Genomic DNA, 22,080 nt, shown 5'->3' with positions numbered 1-22,080 from the left:
ATCCTTAAGGCTCCATGCACACGGGGCGTTTTAATAACGCTGGTAACGTTAGCTGTGTAAAGTCACGTTAAAAACGTGAATTTAATCAGCGTTTTTTGCATTAGTGTTTAGCAGCATTTTTTCATTTTTTTTTTGTTGCTCAAAAAAAGTCCAAAAATTGCCGGTTTACCGTGTTTTTCAGCGTTTGAGCGTTTTTACACTAAAAAACTCCTCTAGAAACCCACTAGTCAGACGTTACTAGAAGTATCGTGGTGGCCATTTTGGATGAGGTCCGGACTTCCCAAGGAGAATAATGAGCTATAAGGCCAATTGTACTGCTGCATTTATTCTGCAAAGGCTATCTGGAAGCGCTTTATTAAACTTTTCTACTATCTTAAACAGCTTCTGCAAGATGATCCTTTATTTTGGGTACTTACACCGCTAATTTTGGAGTTTGGTACTACAACCTGGACAGCAATCAGTTCTGAGTTAAAGCTTACAATACCTGTCAAACTGGTAAGGATTTGGGTTGACAGGTGTCACATTTATTTCTTCTCAAATGTGTTACTTGATCACTTGCGGATGTTTGTTGGGTCACGGATTCACATTACATGAAGAACTAGAAAAGCTACAATTTCTGGGGAAATTGTGTGACGTGTTCTTGCCTCCACCAGTAGTCTACAACTCACTCTAGCTTTTGTCACGGTCAGGAATGGACTTGCCAATGGTGGTGGGACTCACCTGCCTTGTGGGCTGCAGTACCAGGGCTGGCCAGCGGGTGCTCTCAGCAACCAGAAGCTCACTCCTGCTGTCAGCCATCACCCGCGGCTGATTGCAGGAGGTGTATTTAAGGAATGTGAAGAAGAACAACAAAAAGAAGCGCACCAACCTTGCGCATTACCTCAGTAACCAAAATTTATTTAGTAAAAGAATGGTACTCACAAACAGCGAATAAAAACAAGCTTGTAAGTCCTCAAAGGGACTTTAGAGGCAAGATGCCAATGCGAATCCCATCATGGAGGAAGCCACTCAGTACTTCTGACGCGTTTCGAAGGACATGCCTTCTTCCTCAGAGCTCTCTCATTCTTTTACCAAATAAATTTTGGTTACTGAGGTAATGCGCAAGGTTGGTGCGCTTCTTTTTGTTGTTCTTCTTCACAGTTTTGTTTGGGCTTCCCCAGCCTTGGTGTGGAGCTGCACGACCTTGTCTATTCCGGTGGTTCCTTCCTTTTTGGAGTTTGATTCCATCTACTCACCACCGGTCTGGGTCCCGGAGCGCAGGAGATATCGCATTTGGTTCATTGTATTTAAGGAATGGCCAGACCTGCAGTCAGTGCCTTGGTGTTTGTTTCCCATGTGCCCTGTTTCCTGTATCCTGTCTCCTGCCTGCTCGACTCTCCTGCTTGACTCTGACAGAACTCCGCCTGCACTGACCCCGGCTATTCCTGACCATTCTTCTGCCTGCTCCCATTGTACCTTTCTGCCTGATTGTTCCTGACCCGGCCTGCCTGACCACTCTACCTCTCCAGCCCTGACTGCACCTGTACCTATTAGTTTAAGGTTTGTTTTGCACTGTGTTTGTTTATTTTGTGCAGCTCATAATAAATATTATTATTATTTAATAATTTCTGAAGCCTGCTGTTTCCCTGTGTCAGTCCACACATCTCTGGTCATACCTGGATCCCTGACAGTCACTTTGCTGCCTGCTCACACACCTGGGTTCCTATGGCAACTCACTCTACAGCAAGGGCAGAGAAGAGCGGTTAAAAACAAACTGCTCCAACTTGCTCACTTCACTGGCCGTTGCCATCTTCAAACGGTTGTAGTTTAAACATTATAAAGCCTACACTGAAGAGCTTTATATTGTGAGAATCACAAGACCTAGACCTACATTTTGATGCATAGTATGTCTCTGAAATATTACAAATGAAGGCACAGTCGCAGTTTAGAAGTTGCCCTTCAAATTTGAGGTGGCTAGAGTGGAGTTTCAATGAATGTCAATGGGCGGCGTGAGTTGCAAACAAATGGTCATATTGTGAAAACTATCAGGACTATGGCTTAGCCGTGGACATTTTTAGTGGCAGCAGGGATAGCTGAACGTTTTGATAGAAGATTTGTGTAGGTGGGCTTGAAACCGAGGGCGTGATGGCAGTTTACAAATCATGTCCTGATTTGTCAGCTCCCACTCTAGTTTTGAACATTCCGCCATTCATTCCTATGGGACCAATTTCACCACAAAAACACTGATATTTTGTGGAACCATTCGGCAAAACGTTCCACAAAGTAATAGCACACCAATCGGGAACAATCCGCACGTTTCGGTATATTACGGTCTATGTAATGTAAAAACTGTGGGAGGAGTTAGGGTGGTAAATTTGGCTATAATAAGAATATATATGTGCGAGATAACAGGAAGTGGTCTGCCATGGAAGAACACTTAATAACTGACACCACGGTGTAAGGAGGATCCTGGAGCAAGAGAGTTTGTTTATAAATAAAGTCTGCACTACCTGTCTATCTGGTAAGGTACATTGATGGTCAAAGTGCAATCAAATCAGGTGACACTTGTCTACTTGTTGTGTGGCGTAGCACTCACACCAAATGGAGAAATGTTGATTATATAAGAGAGTTCCTGCTCTGTTTGGATAAAAGCAGGAACCCCAATCACTGGATGTATTTGTGATCACCGGTCACAGATTGTGTGAATATTTGGACGCACACGCACCATTCATTATTAGGTTTAACCCCTTCAAGCCTAAGGGAAAAACAAATCTAAATGCCTAAGCACAATTCTGCAACGTTGACATGTGATGGTAAAACCGTCCATATCATCACAAGTACTTCGCATATCCAGGTGCATTATACCGCGTTTTTTTTCAGGACAAATTGGGCTTTCATTTGTTAGTAAATGGTAATGGATATCGCCTGATTTTTTTTTTTTATTATCAAAGGAAAACTGGTCCAAAATAGTAAACAAAAAAAATTATTTGTTTTATTTAGCTGTTTGTTTCTTGTTACTACCATATCCTACCACCAAAGAACAACAACAAATAAATTCTCCAGCTGTTGACAAATCGCAGCGATACCATATATGTGGATGTTATTTGCGGTTTGTACCCGTAGTAGCGCCCAGAAACAATAGCGCACATTTTGTTTTTTTTACCTAAAAAACACACTGACACTAACTGACACAGATACTATATTTTTTTTTTTTTAAATCCTGACCTTTGACCCTGACCTTGACCCAAACACTAACCCTGGCACTGAATTAGATCAAACCTTGATCTAGGTATTTTTTCTTTATAACAAAACATTTTTTTTTTCTATGTCAGGAGTTAGAGAGATACAATATATATCTCTCTCTTCTCCGTTCATAGAGAAGGAAAAAAAAAAAAAAAAAAAAAAAAACCACAAGGGGGCCAGGCTGTACAGTGACTAGTCACTGTGATAGCCAGAGTCCTGGGTCCCAATCATTAGAACGGGACCCGGGGCTCTCAGTGACACCGAGGTCTTTGTGCTGGGAGCGCGCTGTGCGGCGCGCTCCCAGCACAAAGACAGGCATGCAAATATGCGGCCCCACGGAAAAAAAAAAGCTCGGTTCTGTGAGGCCGCAGATTTGTGTTACGTCGGCGTCAAGGGGTTAAGGATAATGCACTAGGTTTAATATATATATATTTATTTATTTATTTATTATATTATATTATATATTTTTTTTTCTTTAGGTACTAAGGGCAGAAAAAGATGTATTGCTTTGCGGAATTTTGGAGATTTTAAGGATCACTACGAACTGGTGGATTTAAAGAAGACTTTATTAGGGTACCCAGCGAACTTTTGAAGGGCTCTCATTATTTATTTTGGATGGGCACTGATAAATTTTGTTTATATAGCGACTGTTATTGCCTGTACCTACATTTGTAGCCTCTGGGGAGGGGGGGGTGTATTTATGCATTGGGTCTGTGGGTGATTACACTTTTAGTTCGGTGTGGTTTTGTTATATTGGGAGGTGAAGTTTACACCACTGGATAAGTAAGCAGCATGAATAGTTGTTATCGTCCCGTTCAGCTTAGATATAGCTCTTCAAAAAGGAGCCAGGAAACGTGAAGTGAAACAAAAAGAAAGCGCACCAACCTTGCGCATTACCTCAGTAAAATGTGATTTTATTGAATTAAAAATATACTCAGAAACAGAGAAGTATAAGCGAATAAGATCCTCAACGGAACTCTAGGAGTGTGAGATCAGCGCGAGTCTTCTCACGAGGGAAGACTCCTAACGTAAGGCTGATGCATTTTGAAGGGAGTCCCTTCGAAACGCATCAGCCTTACTTTAAGGGTCTTCCCTCGTGATAAGACTCACACTGATCTCACACTCCTATCATGAGGGAAGACCCTCAAAGTAAGTCTGACACGTTTCGAAGGGAGTCCCTTCATCAGAGCTCAGATGAAGAAGGAACTCCCTTTGAAAAGCAACAGCATTACTTTGAGAGTCTTCCCTTTGTGATAAGACATCACCAGCAAGGCTCCCATCATCCATCCACTACACATCTGCACCAGAGGCTGGTCAGTAGCTCTGAGGAAAGGGACTCGTCCCCGAAACGCGTCAGCCATTTGACCGCACTGACAGTTGGAACACCTTGCTTGCCGTTGTGTCCATCGTCATTATGCAAATGCTTTGTCTGCGAGTATGTTTTTACCTTTCAATAAACCTTGGATAATGCACTAGGTGTGTGCGCCACCTGTTTATTCTCCATCTAGTGGCTGATCTCCCCGTCTGAGGAGGGCTGCACCCCTGAAGCATTTCCTTTGGTTGTCGCTGTCCTGGTTCCCTTGGCTTCCCTTTTGGCTGTGCATATCCTGAGGCGCTGGAGAGTACATACGATAAGACTCACGCTGGACTCACACTCAGAGTTCCGTCGAGGATCTTACACGCTTGTTATACTTCCCTGTGAGTATATTTTTTATTCAATAAAATCACATTTTACTGAGGTAATGCGCAAGGTTGGTGCGCTTTTTGTTTCACTTCACAGTACTGGTTGGGCTTCCCCAACCTTATTTAGAGCCGCACAAACTTTTATGCATCGGTGGACGAATTTCTACAAGTTCCGTTTCCATCCATCCACCCTTGCTCTGGGTCATAAAGCGCAGGTGGTGTTTTTATTGCCAGGAAACATGTCCCAAACCTAGAATGCTGCAGTTAACATGGTGCACAAAATATACATATTTTATGGAATGAAGGCTTATCTCCACAGATAGAAACACATAAAGCCACTATTAAACAGAAATAAACAAACAATGAATTAATATCTATGGGAGACCACAAATCACAAAAATGGCAGCCGCAGGCTTGAATCAATATCTGTAAAGTCTCAACAATACAGCACCACAAACACCACCTCCCCATCAGCCAACAAAGCAATAGACCACACCAGCTCTTTTATATGTGAGCCCCTCCCGCCATGCCCGACGGTCCAAGACGCGCCCTCAGACGTCACTTCCGCCCATCACCTACATAGGACCAACCAAGACATGGCAGAACCTCAGCAACAGGACACAAGCAAAGTGTAATACAACCAATTTCACCGCACATCAGTGGGAGAAATATAGAAAGAGAGCACACCAAAAATACCAACATATTAAATACTGCCATCAAAATACATTTACTAACTTAAGAATGTTACAATGATAGTATCGCCATCTAGGGGATTTTGTAGTATATTGCAAAAAATATTCAATACATACAGTTGTGTTCAAAATAATAGCAGTGTGTTGAAAAAAGTGAATAAAGCTGAAAATCCTTCTAATAGCTTTTATTTCCATCCACACAAATGCATTGGGAACACGACACATTCTATTCCAAATCACAACATGAAGAAAAATATATCAAATTTGTGTTGTTCCTCTAAACAATTTGAAGAAAAGTGAATATTAGACGGTTCAAAAAAATCGCAGTGTTTTGTATTCTTCTTTACAAACTCAAACATTCACTATATAAACTGAGAAATGTTTGAAGATTTTGCTTTCCTTTGAATGACTTCATGAATATTTGGTTGTAGTCGCACTGTTTCTGAGAACTGCTGTACATCTGTGTTGCATGGAGTCACCCAACTTCTGGCCCCTGTGATCAGGTATTTCAGCCCAGGATGATTGGACCACATTCCACAGTTCTTCTCTATTTCTTGGTTTTGCCTCAGAAACTGCATTTTTGATGTCACCCCACAAGTTTTCTATTGGATTAAGATCCAGGGATTGGGCTGGCCACTCCATAACGTCAATCTTGTTGGTCTGGAACCAAGATGTTGCACGTTTACTGGTGTGTTTGGGGTCGTTGTCTTGTTGGAACTCCCATTTCAAGGGCATTTCCTCTTCAGCATAAGGCAGCATGACCTCTTCAAGTATTCTGATGGATTCAAACTGATCCATGATCCCTGGTATGCGATAAATAGGCCCAACACCGTAGTATGAGAAACATCCCCATATCATGATGCTTGCACCACCATGCTTCACGGTCTTCACAGTGTACTGTGGCTTGAATTCAGTGTTTGGGGGTCGTCTGACAAACTGTCTCCGCCCACTAGACCCAAAAAGAACAATCTTACTTTCATCAGTCCACAAAATGTTGCGCCATTTCTCTTTAGGCCAGTCAATGTGCTCTTTGGCAGATTGTAACCTCTTCAGAACACGTCTTTTTTCCAACAGTGGGACTTTGCGACGGCTTCTTGCAGATAGCTTGGCTTCACATAGGCGTCTTCTAATTGTAACAGTCCTCACAGGGAACGTCACACCTTCTTTCATCTTCCTGGTGCAGCTATCTCCTACTTTCCTATTGCAGCACATATTTTCATTTGCAGACGCAGCTGTGTCAGGACTGGGATCTGAACCCCCTGCTGGAGGAGGACAGATGACACCTATGGAGGGATGGGAGGAGGAAGTAAAATCCTTAGAGTTTAGGGGTTCATACTGGAACATGTAGCCCTTCACTTTTGGAGGATGTGACACCCCTCCTCCCAACTAGTGAAGGGCTACAAGTCCCAGCATGAACCCCTGAGATCTACGGGGTCAGATCCTTACATCTTAAGGGTTCACAGGGACTTTTTGTCTTTCACTTTTGGGGGGGGGGGTGGTCACATCCTTCGATCTCAGGGGTTCATGCTGGAATTTCAAAAAGGATGGCTGGAGGACGACAGATGACACCTGAGGGATGGGAGGAGGAGGAGGTCACATCCTCTGCTCGGAGGGGTACATGCTGGGACATGTAATCAGGGGTGTATTTACCACAAGGCAAACAAGGCATTTGCCTAGGGCAGCATTTTTCAGGGGGGCAGCACTGCACCTTGGAAGAAGGGGCACACATGGCTTGGGGACCTGGTGGGTTCTAAGAGATGCTGTGAGTTTCATGACTGTGTATGCACAGCCTGACTCTCGTTCCCGGGGATGTCCGGAGCTGTGAAAGTGAGTGTCTTTCTCTCTCTCGTCCTGGGGGATGGTGGCTGCTGTATGAGGGGGTAGTGGAAGGCTCGGGTGGAGGGCAGGGGTGCTCTTGGTCAGGGGCGGACTGACAACTCATGGGGCCCCCGGGCAATAGGGGATCATGGGGGCCCCTGTGTCCTTGCCCCAACTCAAAAAAGCCTATGAAAAAGGTACCAGGGGCATCTCATGGGGCCCCCTACAGACCCCGGGCCCTCGGGCAGTGCCAGAGTGCTCGAATGGTCACTCCTTCCCTTCACCTAGTCTTCCTATAACCAATTAATCTGCACAGCAGCCATTTGGAGAAGGTAGAGATTATGCTTTCCATTAGGAAAGAACTTAACGTGGAACTACTCCGCATTTGGGCACCACAAAACCTCTTAATGACGTCATTAGGTTGTGCAGTCTTCTGTAGGCTGAAAGGGCCCTGCTGCTAGATAGTCCATATCAGCTCAGGCAGTAAATTAATAAGGGCCCTCTTCCTCTGCATTGAAAATGTTAGCAAAACTTTCCAAATTTTCCAAATGGTCAGTCCGCCCCTGCTCTTGGTCAGTGTCAGGCTCTTTCTGCAGTGGGGGAAGGGGGGGGGGCACCAATTTTTGTGTTGCCTAGGGCAGCACAAAACCTAAATACACCACTGATTGTAATCCATCAGTTTTGGGGGATGTGACCTCTCCAAAGTAAAGGACTGCAATTCCCATAATGAACCCCTCAGAGCAGAGAACTAGGATAACCCCCCAACTAGTGAAGGACTACAAGTCCCGGCATGAAACCTTGAGATCTAAGGATGTAACCCCCCAAAAGTTATCAGTAGTCGGACTTGCACTGCACACCGTATGCTTTTTTTTTTTAATATAACATGGTTTTTAAAAATGCTGGGGGGTGCGGTGCAAGTAGCTGGTCTTACCCAGGGTGCAAAATAGTCTAGCACTGGCCCTGGTTGTATGGCCCCATTATATCCTATAATGCTGCATTCAGATATGTGAAAAAACTATATTCTGTTTGCATCTGAACGCTGCATTTCAGACGCCTGAATGAAGTTCTGAGGCTCAGCTTCTTCCACAGAGATGGAGACATTGCATCTTTCTCCATTAGACTGACAAGCTCTGGTCATAATGAAGGCTGCCAATGACTGCAAAGTTATCGCAAGCTGGAAATACATATTTGCCTCAATTTATTTTTTCCACCATTCTAGAGTTCCATGCACATGAGCTTTGCTTTGCCTCCATGTGTATATGGACATACCACCTAAAGCAGTGGTTCTCAACCTGAGGGTCGCGACCCCTTTGGGGGTCAAATGACCCTTTCACAGGGGTCCCCTAAGACCATCAGAAAACACTTATTTCCGATGTGTGAAGAGCAGCTACTGTGTTGAAAGCAGCAGTATTGGAGGTAAAACGACACTCATGAATTATAATTACTGGGTAAATAATTTTATGGTTGGGGGTCACCACAACATGAGGAACTGTATTAAAGGGTCGCGGCATTAGGAAGGTTGAGAACCACTGACCTAAAGCCTTGTTTTAACATCACTGGACAGCCAATGGTGTGCTGCGGAAATATGAGCAAACCACCTCCTGATTGATTGCTTTTGTGTATATGGGAGCCATACTGGCTACAGCAGTATGGAATGCTGGCTCCATATCCTCAACATCTCAGGTCCTCTCTTTTTTTTTTTTTTTTTTAAGTTTTGGATAGAGTGGAGCGGGATTAGAACCCCTGTCAGTTTTCACTGCTGTCTGTGCTCCCTTTAGGGAGATCCACCCCAGTCGTCTGGTTTACCATTCTTATCCAAAAGTGAAAGAAAATCCCACATTTTGAGTTGTCACCAGAACAGGAATAGAGGGGAATTTTTTCAATGGGGACACTAACCAGAGATTCCCTCAGTTTGGAGATATTTCTTCTCACTTCGTGTTTTAGCTATGGGACAAGAAGTGAAGGGAAATCTCCCCCATTGGGGCAGAGATGGCAAAAAAAAAAAAAAAAAAGGATTATAAACCTCCCTTGTTCTATCAAAAATATTCAGTAATATTGTAAGCTCTTATGAGCAGGGCCCTTTTAATCCTCTTCTTTTTTGTTGTATTGTAACCAGGGGCGGACTGACAACTCATGGGGCCCCCGGGCAAAAGGGGATCATGGGGCCCCTGTGTCCTTGCCCAAACTCAAAAAAGCCTATGAAAAATGTACCAGGGTATCTCATGGGGCCCCCTACTGACCCCGGGCCCTCGGGCAGTGCCCGAGTTTCTAAATGGTCAGTCCGCCCCTGATTGTAACTGTACTGTCTCCCTTTATATTGTAAAGTGCAATGCAAACTGTTGGCGCTCTATAAATCCTGAATAAATAATAACAATAATAAAAAAAGTTAATGATGAATGAATCGACCATCAGCCAATCTATTATCTGAGAAGCAACTAAATGGCATCTTGACCATTATGTAACAAAGTAACAAGAACTTGCTGCCTGTAAACAGCACCATCTAGTGGCCAACAATTAAAATTGCATTTACAGTGAAAACCGGTACATCATCATTATTATTATACAGGATTTATATCGCGCCAACAGCGCTTTACAATATAACGGGAGACAATACAGCAACAATACAGTTCAATACAAGAGGGACAGGAGGGCCCTGATCCTGGGAGCTTACAATCTAAGAGAGAGGGGCTGGTGGTACAAAAAGGTAATAACTGTGGGGGATGGACTGGTTGGAAGAATAGAAGATTCAGGTATTAGTTGAAGGCAGGATAGGCTTCCTTGAAGAGATAGCCTAAAAGTGGGCAGAGCAGGCGATAGTCTGATAGATTGGGGTAGAGAGTTCCAAAGGATGGGGGAGGCTTTGGAGAAGTCCTGGAGATGAGCATGGGAGGCAGAGACAAGAGAGCTAGAGAGCAGGAGGTCATGGGAGAAGCGTAGAGGACGGTTTGGGTGATATTTGGAGACAAGTTTGGTGATGTAATTTGGGGCAGAGTTATAAATGGCTTTATTCATTATTGTTAATGTTTTGAATTTTATCCGTTGGGGAATGGGAAGCCAGTGGAGGGATTGGCAGAGAGGGGTGGAGGACACTGAGTGGAGGTCAGTGGAGGGATTGGCAGAGGGGGGTGGAGGACACTGAGTGGAGGCCAGTGGAGGGATTGGCAGAGAGGGGTGGAGGACACTGAGTGGAGGCCAGTGGAGGGATTGGCAGAGAGGGGTGGAGGACACTGAGTGGAGGACACTGAGTGGAGGGATTGGCAGAGAGGGGTGGAGGACACTGAGTGGAGGACACTGAGTGGAGGGATTGGCAGAGAGGGGTGGAGGACACTGAGTGGAGGGATTGGCAGAGCAGGGTGGAGGACACTGAGTGGAGGCCAGTGGAGGGATTGGCAGAGAGGGGATGGCAGATACAGAACGGTTAGTAAGGTGGATGAGTCTGGCAGCAGCATTCATGATAGACTGAAGAGGGGATAGCCTGTGATGAGGTCGGCCAATGAGGAGGGAGTTACAATAGTCAAGGCGAGAGATAACCAGGGAGGGAAAAAGTTGCTTAGTGGTTTCAGAGGTTAAGAACGGGCGTATCTTGGAGATGTTGTGTGAAGTCTACAAGATTTGGGCAGGGATTGGATTTGTTACATGAACAACGTAAAGTGTTATTAAACCCAAAAACAAAAATACAATATATTGCAGCTTACCAATCATTAGATGTAGCGGCTGCATTAGTTTTCTTTTAGGCTTTTTCCTCTCTTTTCACCTGGTGATCTGGCCAGTAACACACCTCCCGTATTAGAGTGCCCAACAACTCTGGATGAAGGAGCACAGGGGGCACAGCGGACAGCAGCACTGTCAGTCTGAGAGGAGGGGCATGTTACATGTATTAACAAATTTAGAACTACTAACACACTGAAGCCAAACTCCAGCTAATACTTTATAATCCGTTACAGAAAATATTTTTTCCCTTTTGGGATAAAGGATTTCCATGAATAAATAAAAGTTGATCATTGTGAGCACCTCTGACAGTGGTAAATGGTTTGTCTCATCCCTGCTTTAGCAGGAGAGCTTGTTCTATTGAAAAACAACAGACTTACTGGCCAGATCACCAGGATAAAACATTAAAAAAAAAAAAAAAAGAAAAAAAAAAAAAAGCAGCTGCCACATCTAAGAATTGGCAAGCTGCAATATAATAAAATGTTTGCCTTTGGGTTTAATATCGCTTTAAAATAGACTGCAATAGTAAATGTATTTAGGAGGAGTGCTGAACTGGAAAATACAGACCTCGGTTTTTAGGATTCTAAAATCTGCAATGCAAAACTGCTGTTCCTTTTTCATTTGCAAATCCAATGGTTGACACCTCAATGGCAAACATAACAAGCCACACAGTGAAAGACTTCCTGCACAGAATGTCTGAAACTGCACTCAATGGAAACCACACTAAAGCCAGCCATAAATGGATCAAATCTCAGAAACTGAATGAATTTCGATCCATCTATGGGCAGGCTGGTTCTACTGAAGTAAATCGATCAAATCAGCTTCAGTACTACCAACCTCTCAGTTTTGTTTTTTTGTATAATCACTGCTACTAGCTATAGCTGGCAGCAGTGATCATTGCAGACTCATTCACCTTTCCAACCGCTCCGTCTCCGCCACCCCCCTCTGCCAATCCCTCCACTGGCTTCTGATTGCGCAACGGATCAAATTCAAAATCCTAACACTGACGTACAAAGCTGTCCACCATACTGCCCCGAACTACATCACTGACCTAATATCCAAGTACCACCCAACACGCACACTCCGCTCCTCACAAGACCTCCTTCTCTCCTCCTCCCATGCCCGCCTCCAGGACGTCACCCATCCTCTGGAACTCTCTGCCCCAACCCATCAGATTATCACCTGCTCTCCTCTCCTTTAGGCGCACCCTGAAAATCCATCTCTTCAGGGAAACCTACCCCACCCCCTGCTAACCTGCCGACCTCCTCCACTCCTCCTACCACTCCATCCCCCACAGCTATCTCCTCCTGTGCCACCATCCCCTCCCTCCTAGATTGTAAGCTCCAAGGAGCAGGGCCCTCGATCCCCTCATGTTTTGCATTGTATTGGTATTGTTCTGTCACATGTTCTGTCCCCCTCAGCGCTGAGCAAACTATTGGCGCTTTATAAATACTGGATAATAATAATCATTGCATTCTGACAGCTGAGACACAAGACCAGTCCCCGTGCACAAGGAGAGAGCACAGCAGTGAGCGGTCTTTATTACAGGAAGAAAGTGTCACGCTGGATTACTGCGCAGATCTATAAGAAATAAAGCTCTCAGAGGTTGAAGAAGAGTACACATGATGAATGTAGACAATATTTGCCTATCCCCGAATTCAGACCAACCGCCTGCCATGTACTCAGCATCCCATACAGCAGGGTAGGCAACCTGCAGCTCTCTAGCTGTTGTGGAACTAATTTCCCATGAGGCATTGCAACATTACAAAACTGACAGTTACAGCTATGACTTGCAGAGGCATGATGGAACTTTCAGTCCTGCAACAGCTGGAGAGCCACAGGTTGCCTACCCCTGCCAGGAACAGCAACACAACTGTGAGTCACTAGCTTCTTCCAGGTACAGGATGTGCACTTGCACCCCCCGGTCACCGATTCCCACTGGGATTGCACACAGCGGGATTTAGGTCCCAACCAATGATTCATGACAATCAACACAGGGCTCTCTACGGGAGGGAACGATCTGTTTCTTCTCCCTGCAAAGCAGGGATGAGAAACAAGGATCTACTGCTAAATAGCACCACATTTTACACATTGCTAGGCACACATTTGACCCCTTGATAAGCTGAGATGTTAACCCCTTCCCAACCAGTGTCTTTAGTACAGTGACAGTGTGTATTATTAGCACTGATCACTGTCTTAACCTCCCTAGCGGTCTGATTATGTCCATATTTCTGTGCTGAAAGCGGTACATTTTTTTGCATGGAAATATGTAGTTTTTTTTATTGTAGGCCTGTAATTCTTAGGAATAACTCACTGAAATCTGTCCGAACAAGAGTCTAGTAAACATCCCGGGTATGATAAAACTTGAAACACGAAATCATAAATTATAATTTAATAAATAATCATAAAAAGTAATAATATAATCAAACCAAAAACACTGAAATGTGAAATAAAGCGCCAAGTTCGCACATCGCTGAGCAAAGTCGCAGAATCGTTTTCAGTGTCTGATGGCGAATTTCCCCCACGAATCATTATCACTCAATTCTGCAAGTGGTTCTGATTTACTATCGCTGTTCTCTAGCCGGTCTAAAACCGCGTCTGACCTAAAGGGACGCTTTTTGGACGCCATGGACGTTTCTGAGTTTCCAGGCAGAAAGAACAGTAAAAATGCAGGCAGGGCGGCGGACAAAGCACTCGGGACAAAATGTATGTGAAATGGTTTGATACAGGAATAGAATACTATGTGATTTTAGTTTATTAGAAAATGACTTTTTAAATTTGCCGCCGGTTCCGTCCCCCGTACATCCCAACGCTTGCAGGGACCGGAACACGGAAGCCGGATGCCGGCATCGGCTGGAGATGGCCGGGGACGCTGCAGGGGACGCATCGCGGGAGCGAAGGACAAGGTAAGTGCTGCAGGGAATCCCAGAGCAACGCCGCATGGTAAGCCCGAGTGTAGCTCGGGGTTACCGCTTTTGGTACTGAAACTTTTCCCCGAGCTACACTCGGGAATACCGCCAGGGAGATTAAGGTCACTGGTGATGCCAGTGTCAGCTAATCAGTTCCTACCCAGTGTCAGTTGGTGTTTGATTGCCCACCGCACTATCACAGACCCACTATAAGTCGCTGATCAGTGCCAGTACTAGTATTAAATAAATAAATAAATAAATAATGGTTAATACAAATTCCAGTGTATATAGGGAGGTCGGGAAGGTTTAAGTTACTCATTTTGTTCAACTGCATTCGTAACAAAATTAGTTTATTTTGGTTTAATTTATTCGTTTTCAACCGGATTCAAACTTTTCCAATGGATTTGAAGTATTTGAATTGAAAATATCACATTGAGCTAAATTATTTGTGAAGAATAGCTGGTTCTCTTCTATCTGAAATTTGAATTTCGGAAGACAGCTATATTCTATTCTTTTATTTTCTATTCTATTACTCTATTCTTTTACAAAGCCAAGGAAACTCTCAATTGGTTTCAAATAAAGAAAATAAAGATGCTAGAATGACCCAGCCAATCACCTGACTTGAAACCAATACAAAAAAAAAAAAAAAAATCTATGAAAAGAACTAAAGATCAGAGTTTATAGAAGAGGTCCACGGAACCTTCAATATTTGAAGACTGTGTGGAAGAATGGGCCAAAATCACACCAAACAATGCATGCAACTAGTTTCTCCATACAGGAGGCGTCTTCAAGCCATCATTGCCAACAAAGTATTTTGTATGAAGTATTAGATACGTTTCAGTGTGTTCAATACTTTTTCCCTGTGTCATTCAATTTTATTGCACATAACTTAATTTCTGAATTTATTTATTTTGGTTTCCTTGTATGTATGGATTGCACGGGTTGTTACCGACATGTGAAAATTTTATGTGAATAGCACCTTTAGAAATATATTTACTGAGAAAAATGGTGACGTGTACAATACTTGTTTTACCCACTGAATATGTTTTCTGCCAATCCCTCCACTGGCTTCCGATTGCGCAACGGATCAAATTCAAAATCCTAACACTGACGTACAAAGCTGTCCACCATACTGCCCCGAACTACATCACTGACCTAATATCCAAGTACCGCCCAACACGCACACTCCGCTCCTCACAAGACCTCCTTCTCTCTAGTTCCCTGGTCTCCTCCTCCCATGCCCGCCTCCAGGACTTCTCCAGGGTGTCACCCATCCTCTGGAACTCCCTACCCCAATCCATCAGACTATCACCTACTCTCCTCTCCTTTAGGCGCACCCTGAAAACCCACCTCTTCAGGGAAGCCCACCCCCTGCTAATTGCCGCCCTCCTCCACTCTTCCTACCACTCCATCCCCCACAGCCATTTCCTCCTGTACCACCATCCCCTCCCTCCTAGATTGTAAACTTCAAGAAGCAGGGCCCTCGAACCCCTCGTGTATCGCATTGTATTGTTATTGTACTGTCTCCCATTTTAATGTACAGCGCTGAGCAAACTGTTGGCGCTTTATAAATACTGTATAATAATAATAGGGGCCTAAAACGTGTCTTTTAACACACGGCACAAAAATGCAAAAACAGCTCTGGCAGCAAAAGTGTTAAAGCGTCAACTACAGAAAATATAGGGTACTGAAGTTTTTGCCGTTTCACAGGTGCTCGCAATGTCAAGGTTTCACACGTTGGGTATCTACTTACTCAGCACAACCTCATGTTTTATATTGTACCATAAAAATTTGATAATAAATTGTGTTTGTGTGTTCGAAAATTAGCGCAGGGCTTGACAAATTTGTTCTGCACCTAGAAGCCGGCTAAAAAAAAAATAATAAAAAAAAATAAAAAAAATTTAGGAGCCAGTTTTTTCTAACCACTTGCCTACAGGGCACTTTCACCCCCTTACTGCCCAGGCCAGTTTTCAGCGCGGTCATACTTTCAATGACAATTACGCGGTCATGCAACGCTGTACCCATATGAAATTATTTTAATTTTTTTCACACAAATAGAGCTTTCTTTTTGTGGTATTTCATCATCACTGGTGTTTATTTTTTGCTAAACAAACAAAAAAAAGGCTGAACATTTTTTTGGGAAAAAAACCCCAAAAACTCTTTTTCTTTGTTTCTGATATAAAAGTTTGCTAATAAGTAATTTTTCTTCGTTGCCGATGTGTGGTGATGAGGCTGCACTGATAAGGCATTGATGGACACTGATATGATGCAGTGATAAGTTGGCACTGATGGGCACAGATAGCGGCACCGATGAGGCTGTACTGATAAGGCAGCATTGATGGGCACTGTAAGGCAGCACTGATAGCGATTGATGGGCAATGATGAGGATGCCCTGATAAGGCAGCATTGATGGACACTGATATGCTGCACTGATAAGTTTGCACTGACGGGCACAGACAGCGACACCAATGAGGCTGCATTGATAAGGCAGCACTAATAGGGATTAATGGGCACTGATGAGGATGCCCTGATAAGGCGGCATTGACGGACACTGATATGCTGCACTGATGGGCACAGACAGCGGCACTGATAAGGCAGCATTGATGGGCGTTGATATGCTGCAGTGATGATCAGTGCCTTGATTATCAATTTAAATATCTCGTCACAGGATAGGCAGTTATCTTTCCTTTTCTTACGTTGTCACAGCTGGGATTTGACATAGCTGATCACATGGTAAAGGGCCGCAGTGATTGATCCTTTACCTCAATCTGTTATCAGCTGCGATCATAGAGCGTGCCTGATGCATAGACTAGGGGGTATGTGGCACGGGTGTGCGAGGTTCTGGGAGGACATCAATAGACGCCCTCCCAGAACTGCATGAAAGATGGCTGCAGCACGAATGGCAAGTGGGAGGTGGATGTCTGACAAAATCCCAGGCACCCAGGACAATAGGATTTTTATTCGCTATTGTGACCTGGCGCCTGGGATTTGTTGAGCCCTGCTTTGGTGTGTATTTTAACCTCTTCATGCCGGCCGCACACAAATGTGTGGCCTCCCAGCGTCTAGGCCTAGACGCCAAGCGGCCGCACATTTGTGTGCAATTAACAAAAAACATATGTGCTGAGAGCACGCACCCTGCGCGCTCCCAGCACACATGTCCGGTACTCACAGAAAGGTCCCGGTCTGCTCTTTTGATCGGGACCTTTTGCGATCATGTGACCGCCGTGATGACGCGTCACGGCGGTCACATGATCCCTAAACCCTGCCCCGCCTCCTGAAACTCTTAAAGGGCCGGGAGGCGCCGGCGGGAAGGGGTTAATGAAATTCTGCATTTCACAAATCGTTTAATATCATGGGACATCGAAATGACCACTATTTTATTCTCCAGGGTGTCCGATTTCTGAAAACACATCATGTTTGGCGGTTTTAACTAATCTACAGGCCTAAAATATTTTTTTTTCAAACATGCTAAAAACACAAAACGGGCTCCAGGTTAAAGCATCGCCTATAGAAAATTTGCAAGCTGGTCACCATTTCCGCGAGCGCATGCAATTTTCAGACTTGACATGTTTGGTATCTATTTACTCGGTGCAACCTCATCTTTTAAATTTTACCAAAAATTAGGCAATATATTGTTTTGGTGCGCCGTAAAACAATTTTTTTTTTTACTGAAAATTTGCACTTGATAAACCATTGCACCAATATCAAGTGATGTAAAAAATTGGAACAACCGCTGTTTTATTCTCCACGGTCTCTGCTTTCATTAAAAATGTGTTTGGGGGAGTTTTAAACAATCTGCCTTTAAACTGCTTCCCCACCGCTCTATAGCAGAAATACTGCTACAGGGCGGAAGGGCTGCGCAAAATCACGTTTATATACGCGACCTGCATTTCCGGGTAGCGGGCACGTGCGCACGCCGCCCTACCCGCGCCGCCATTGGCGGCTACAGATGTCGATCACCGGTTTCTGGACAGAGATTCCTCGCCAGCACCCAGTGATCGCCATGAAACAGTGACAGGGGAGAGACCGGTGTGTAAACACCACAAGTCTCTCTCCTGCCAGCAAGGACATGCTGCTGTGTACTTCTCTGCACAGCATGTCTCCCTAGTGAAACACACAGTTAACCCTTTGATCACCCCAGGTGTTAACCCCTTCCTGCCCAGTGCCATTAGTACAGTGTCAGTGGTTTTTATTCACCCTGATCACTGTATTGGTGTCACTGGGGATGTCAGTGGCAGTTAGTTCCTCCCCAGTGTCAAAATGTCCACCGCAGTCCCACTATAAGTCGCTGATCACCGCCTTTACTAGTATAAATTTTTTTTTTAAATGCCAGTATCTATACAGCCATTTGTAAACGCTATAATTTGCATGTAGACCAATTTACAGGTATTGTGATATTTTTTTTTTTAGCAAAGATATGTTGCAGAATACATTTTGCCTAAATTTATGATGAAATGTGTTTACATTTTTTTACTGGACGTTTAATAGCAAAAAAGTAGAAAATATAGGGTTTTTTTCTTCACAATTGTTGGTCTTTTTTTTTTATAGCGCAAAAAATAAAAACCGGACAGGCGATCAAATACCACCGAAACAAAGCTCCATTTGTGCTCCCAGGATCAGGGCCCTCCTATCCCTCTCGTATTGAACTGTATGGTTGCTGTATTGTCTCCCTTTATATTGTAAAGCGCTGAGCAAACTGTTGGCGCTATATAAATCCTGTATAATAATAATAAATAAATAAATCCTGTATAATAATAATAATATATAAATCCTGTATAATAATAATAATAATATATAAATCCTGTATAATAATAATAATATATAAATCCTGTATAATAATATATAAATCCTGTATAATAATAATAATATATAAATCCTGAATAATAATAATATATAAAACCTGTATAATAATAATAATATATAAATCCTGTATAATAATAATAATATATAAATCCTGAATAATAATAATATATAAAACCTGTATAATAATAATAATATATAAATCCTGTATAATAATAATATATAAATCCTGTATAATAATAATAATATATAAATCCTGTATAATAATAATATATAAATCCTGTATAATAATAATAATATATAAATCCTGTATAATAATAATATATAAATCCTGTATAATAATAATATATAAATCCTGTATAATAATAATTTTGGGGGAAAAAAATTACGTAAATCTCATTTGGATGCAACGTTGCATGACCGCGCAATTGTCAGGGTAAAGTAACACAGCGCCGTAACGCAAAAAATGGCCTGGTCGGGGGGAATCCTCAGGAGGGCAAGGGGTTAAAAGGTTCACAAAAAATGCAAATCCGGCCCTGGCAACCAAAGGGTAAAGAGCCCCCCCCCCCATACAGACAGAAACTCTTGTGAAATTATTTCAGGGCTTAATGAATGAGGCCCATTCCACTGATCAGTACTCAGACTTCACTTGCTGCATGCTTGTTTCAGGTCAGCACCGCAAAGACTCAAGGGACCAATGAAGCCAGAGGAGCAGAATAACGCATGACAACTAGCATTTCCTAAGGTGGTTATTTTTTTTCTTCTTCCTTCTCCTCAGTCAGAGCACTGCTGTACCCACATTAACCACAAAGCATGCATTCACATCCCCCACCTCAGACGGCGCGCCAACATCCTATCAGCTCCCCCGGCAACCTCTCTCACATCTTCCAACGGCTTGACAACAGCAGATAAGGGGAGGAGGGGAACAAAAAAAGGCAGCGCGCACACCACTTCCGGCAACACGGCGCCTGCGCGACGCTCTAACAGCACGTCGCCTAGCTACCAGAGGAGGTGGGGAGGAAACTTTGCGCAGAGGGAAGACGTCTCCGCCAATCAGCGCCGAGAACGTCCCGCGCTGCGCAGGCGCGTTGCCGCCCCTGTGTTGTACTTTGCAGCCTTCGGGGCTCTCTTTGCGGCGCCGCTTTCTGATTGGTCGCGGCTGAGGGAGAAGGGGGGTGGGAGTTTTGCCTATCTGCTTCCCGTTATCGCGGAGGGTTATGGGGCAGGCCCCGGGAAGTACGGAGCGGTGTGAGGCGCTGGGCGGTGGTGTGTCTCGGGGGTGAGTGTGTCTCTGTCATAGTAACCTCCCCCCTTCCTCCACGGCGGCTCACCACCTGCCAGGCCGGGCCCTCACACCCCGGTACCCGCTCCCTGCACCCACTACTCCGCAACAATGGCAGCCAGTGTTCAATAAACATCCCTGACCGGGGGGCCATGGTCCCTCCATTGTCCCTATACCCCCTTGTGGTGTCCTACGTACAGCCTGAGCATTGCTGGACCCTTCCCCTCCCCCAGCCATCTGTGTCTTGTCTATGGAAGGTGTGTATGGGCCTCAGGCCTGCTCTGTACTGTAATCTACACCTATGATGTCTACCACTGTATAGGCTCACCCCTCCAGGAGCCCCAGCACACGTAACATTGGCTTTGTTTACACAGGCCTGCATTGTGCCCCACAGGCTGGCTTTGTTTACATGGAGCTGAAACGTACCAAACACATTGGCTTTGTTTACATTAGGCTGGGCCGTGCTCTATACATTGGTTTTGTTTACATGGGGCTTTATTGTTCCCCACAGATTGACCTTATTAAACAATCTATTATGCCTCACAGATGGGCTTTGTTTATACAGGGCTGCACTGTGTTCCACAGAGAGGCTTTGTTTATACAGGGCTGCACTATGTTCCACAGAGAGGCTTTGTTTATACAGGGCTGCACTGTGTTCCACAGAGAGGCTTTGTTTATACAGGGCTGCACTGTGTTCCACAGAGAGGCTTTGTTTATACAGGGCTGCACTGTGTTCCACAGACTGGCTTTGTTTATGCAGGGCTGCACTGTGTTCCACAGACTGGCTTTGTTTATGCAGGGCTGCACTGTGTTCCACAGACTGGCTTTGTTTATGCAGGGCTGCACTGTGTTCCACAGACTGGCTTTTATTATGCTGGGCTGCACTGTGTTCCACAGATGGGCTTTGTTTATGCAGGGCTGCACTGTGTTCCACAGATTGGCTTTGTTTATGCAGGGCTGCACTGTGTTCCACAGACTGGCTTTGTTTATGCAGGGCTGCACTGTGTTCCACAGACGGGCTTTGTTTATGCAGGGCTGCACTGTGTTCCACAGACTGGCTTTGTTTATGCAGGGCTGCTCTGTGTTCCACAGACTGGCTTTGTTTATACAGGGCTGCACTGTGTTCCACAGATTGGCTTTATTTATGCAGAGCTGCACTGTGTTCCACAGACTGGCTTTGTTTATACAGGGCTGCACTGTGTTCCACAGATTGGCTTTGTTTATTCAGAGCTGCAGTGTGTTCCACAGATTGGCTTTGCTTACATATGGCTGAATTGTGTGCACAGGCTGACTTTGTTTACATATGGCTGTATTGTGTGCACAGGTTGACTTTGCTTACACAGGGCTATATTGTGCCCCAAAGACTGCCCTTGTTTACACAAGACTGCACTGCCCCCTAGAGATTGGCTTTGTTTAAACAGGACTGCATTGTGCCCCACAGATTGGCCTTGTTTACACAGGACTGCATTGTGCCCCACAGATTGGCCTTTTTTTTTTCATGAGGCTGTATTGTGCCCCACAGGCTAACCTTATGTAAATGGAGCCGTGCTGTGTCCCAACAGATTGGCTTTGTTTACACAGGACTGCATTGTGACCCATAGGCTGGATTTGTTTACATGGAGCTGAAATGTGACACACAGATCAGCTTTGTTTACGATAGGCTGAGCTGTGCTGTATAGATTGGCTTTAACTAGGGCTTTATTGTTTCCCCAAAGATTGACCTTGTTTAAACAGGGCTGTGCTGTTTCCCACAGTTTGGCTTTGTTTACGCAGAACTGCATTGGGCCTCACAGATTGGCTTTGCTTACATAGGACTGAATTGTGCTGCACAGCTTGGCTTTGTTTACATTAGGCTGAGCAATGCTATACCCTATAGATTGGCATTGTTTACATGGGGCTTTATTGTTTCCCCACAGATTGACCTTGTTTAAACAGGGCTGTGTTGTGTCCCCCTGATTGGCTTTGT

At 44.4% G+C, this 22,080-nt stretch overlaps 2 protein-coding genes across 4 annotated transcripts in view; one reads left to right on the top strand and one right to left on the bottom strand.

Annotated features, from left to right (window-relative positions):
- The window catches only part of LINS1 (lines homolog 1), a 54,394-nt gene extending 34,602 nt beyond the window's left edge, over positions 1–19,792 (bottom strand). For both annotated transcript variants that reach the window (XM_089655529.1, XM_089655530.1), the window contains exon 1: positions 19,665–19,792. The gene's annotated coding sequence lies outside the window, so the exon portion shown is untranslated. The remainder of the gene's footprint in view (positions 1–19,664) is intronic.
- A 200-nt stretch (positions 19,793–19,992) lies between these two features.
- Positions 19,993–22,080, top strand: part of ASB7 (ankyrin repeat and SOCS box containing 7) — a 104,655-nt gene continuing 102,567 nt past the window's right edge. The window contains exon 1 of one of the 2 annotated variants that reach the window (XM_089655527.1): positions 19,993–20,371. The gene's annotated coding sequence lies outside the window, so the exon portion shown is untranslated. The remainder of the gene's footprint in view (positions 20,372–22,080) is intronic. The other variant, XM_089655528.1, reaches the window with a different exon arrangement.

The sequence above is a fragment of the Staurois parvus genome, unplaced genomic scaffold (genome assembly GCF_062004578.1).
Source record: "Staurois parvus isolate SC_StPar_1 unplaced genomic scaffold, SC_StPar_1.0 ptg000845l, whole genome shotgun sequence".
In the NCBI taxonomy this organism is placed as follows: domain Eukaryota; kingdom Metazoa; phylum Chordata; class Amphibia; order Anura; family Ranidae; genus Staurois; species Staurois parvus.
Note: the sequence above shows the minus strand (reverse complement) of the source record. Positions and strands in the feature narration are given on the sequence as shown.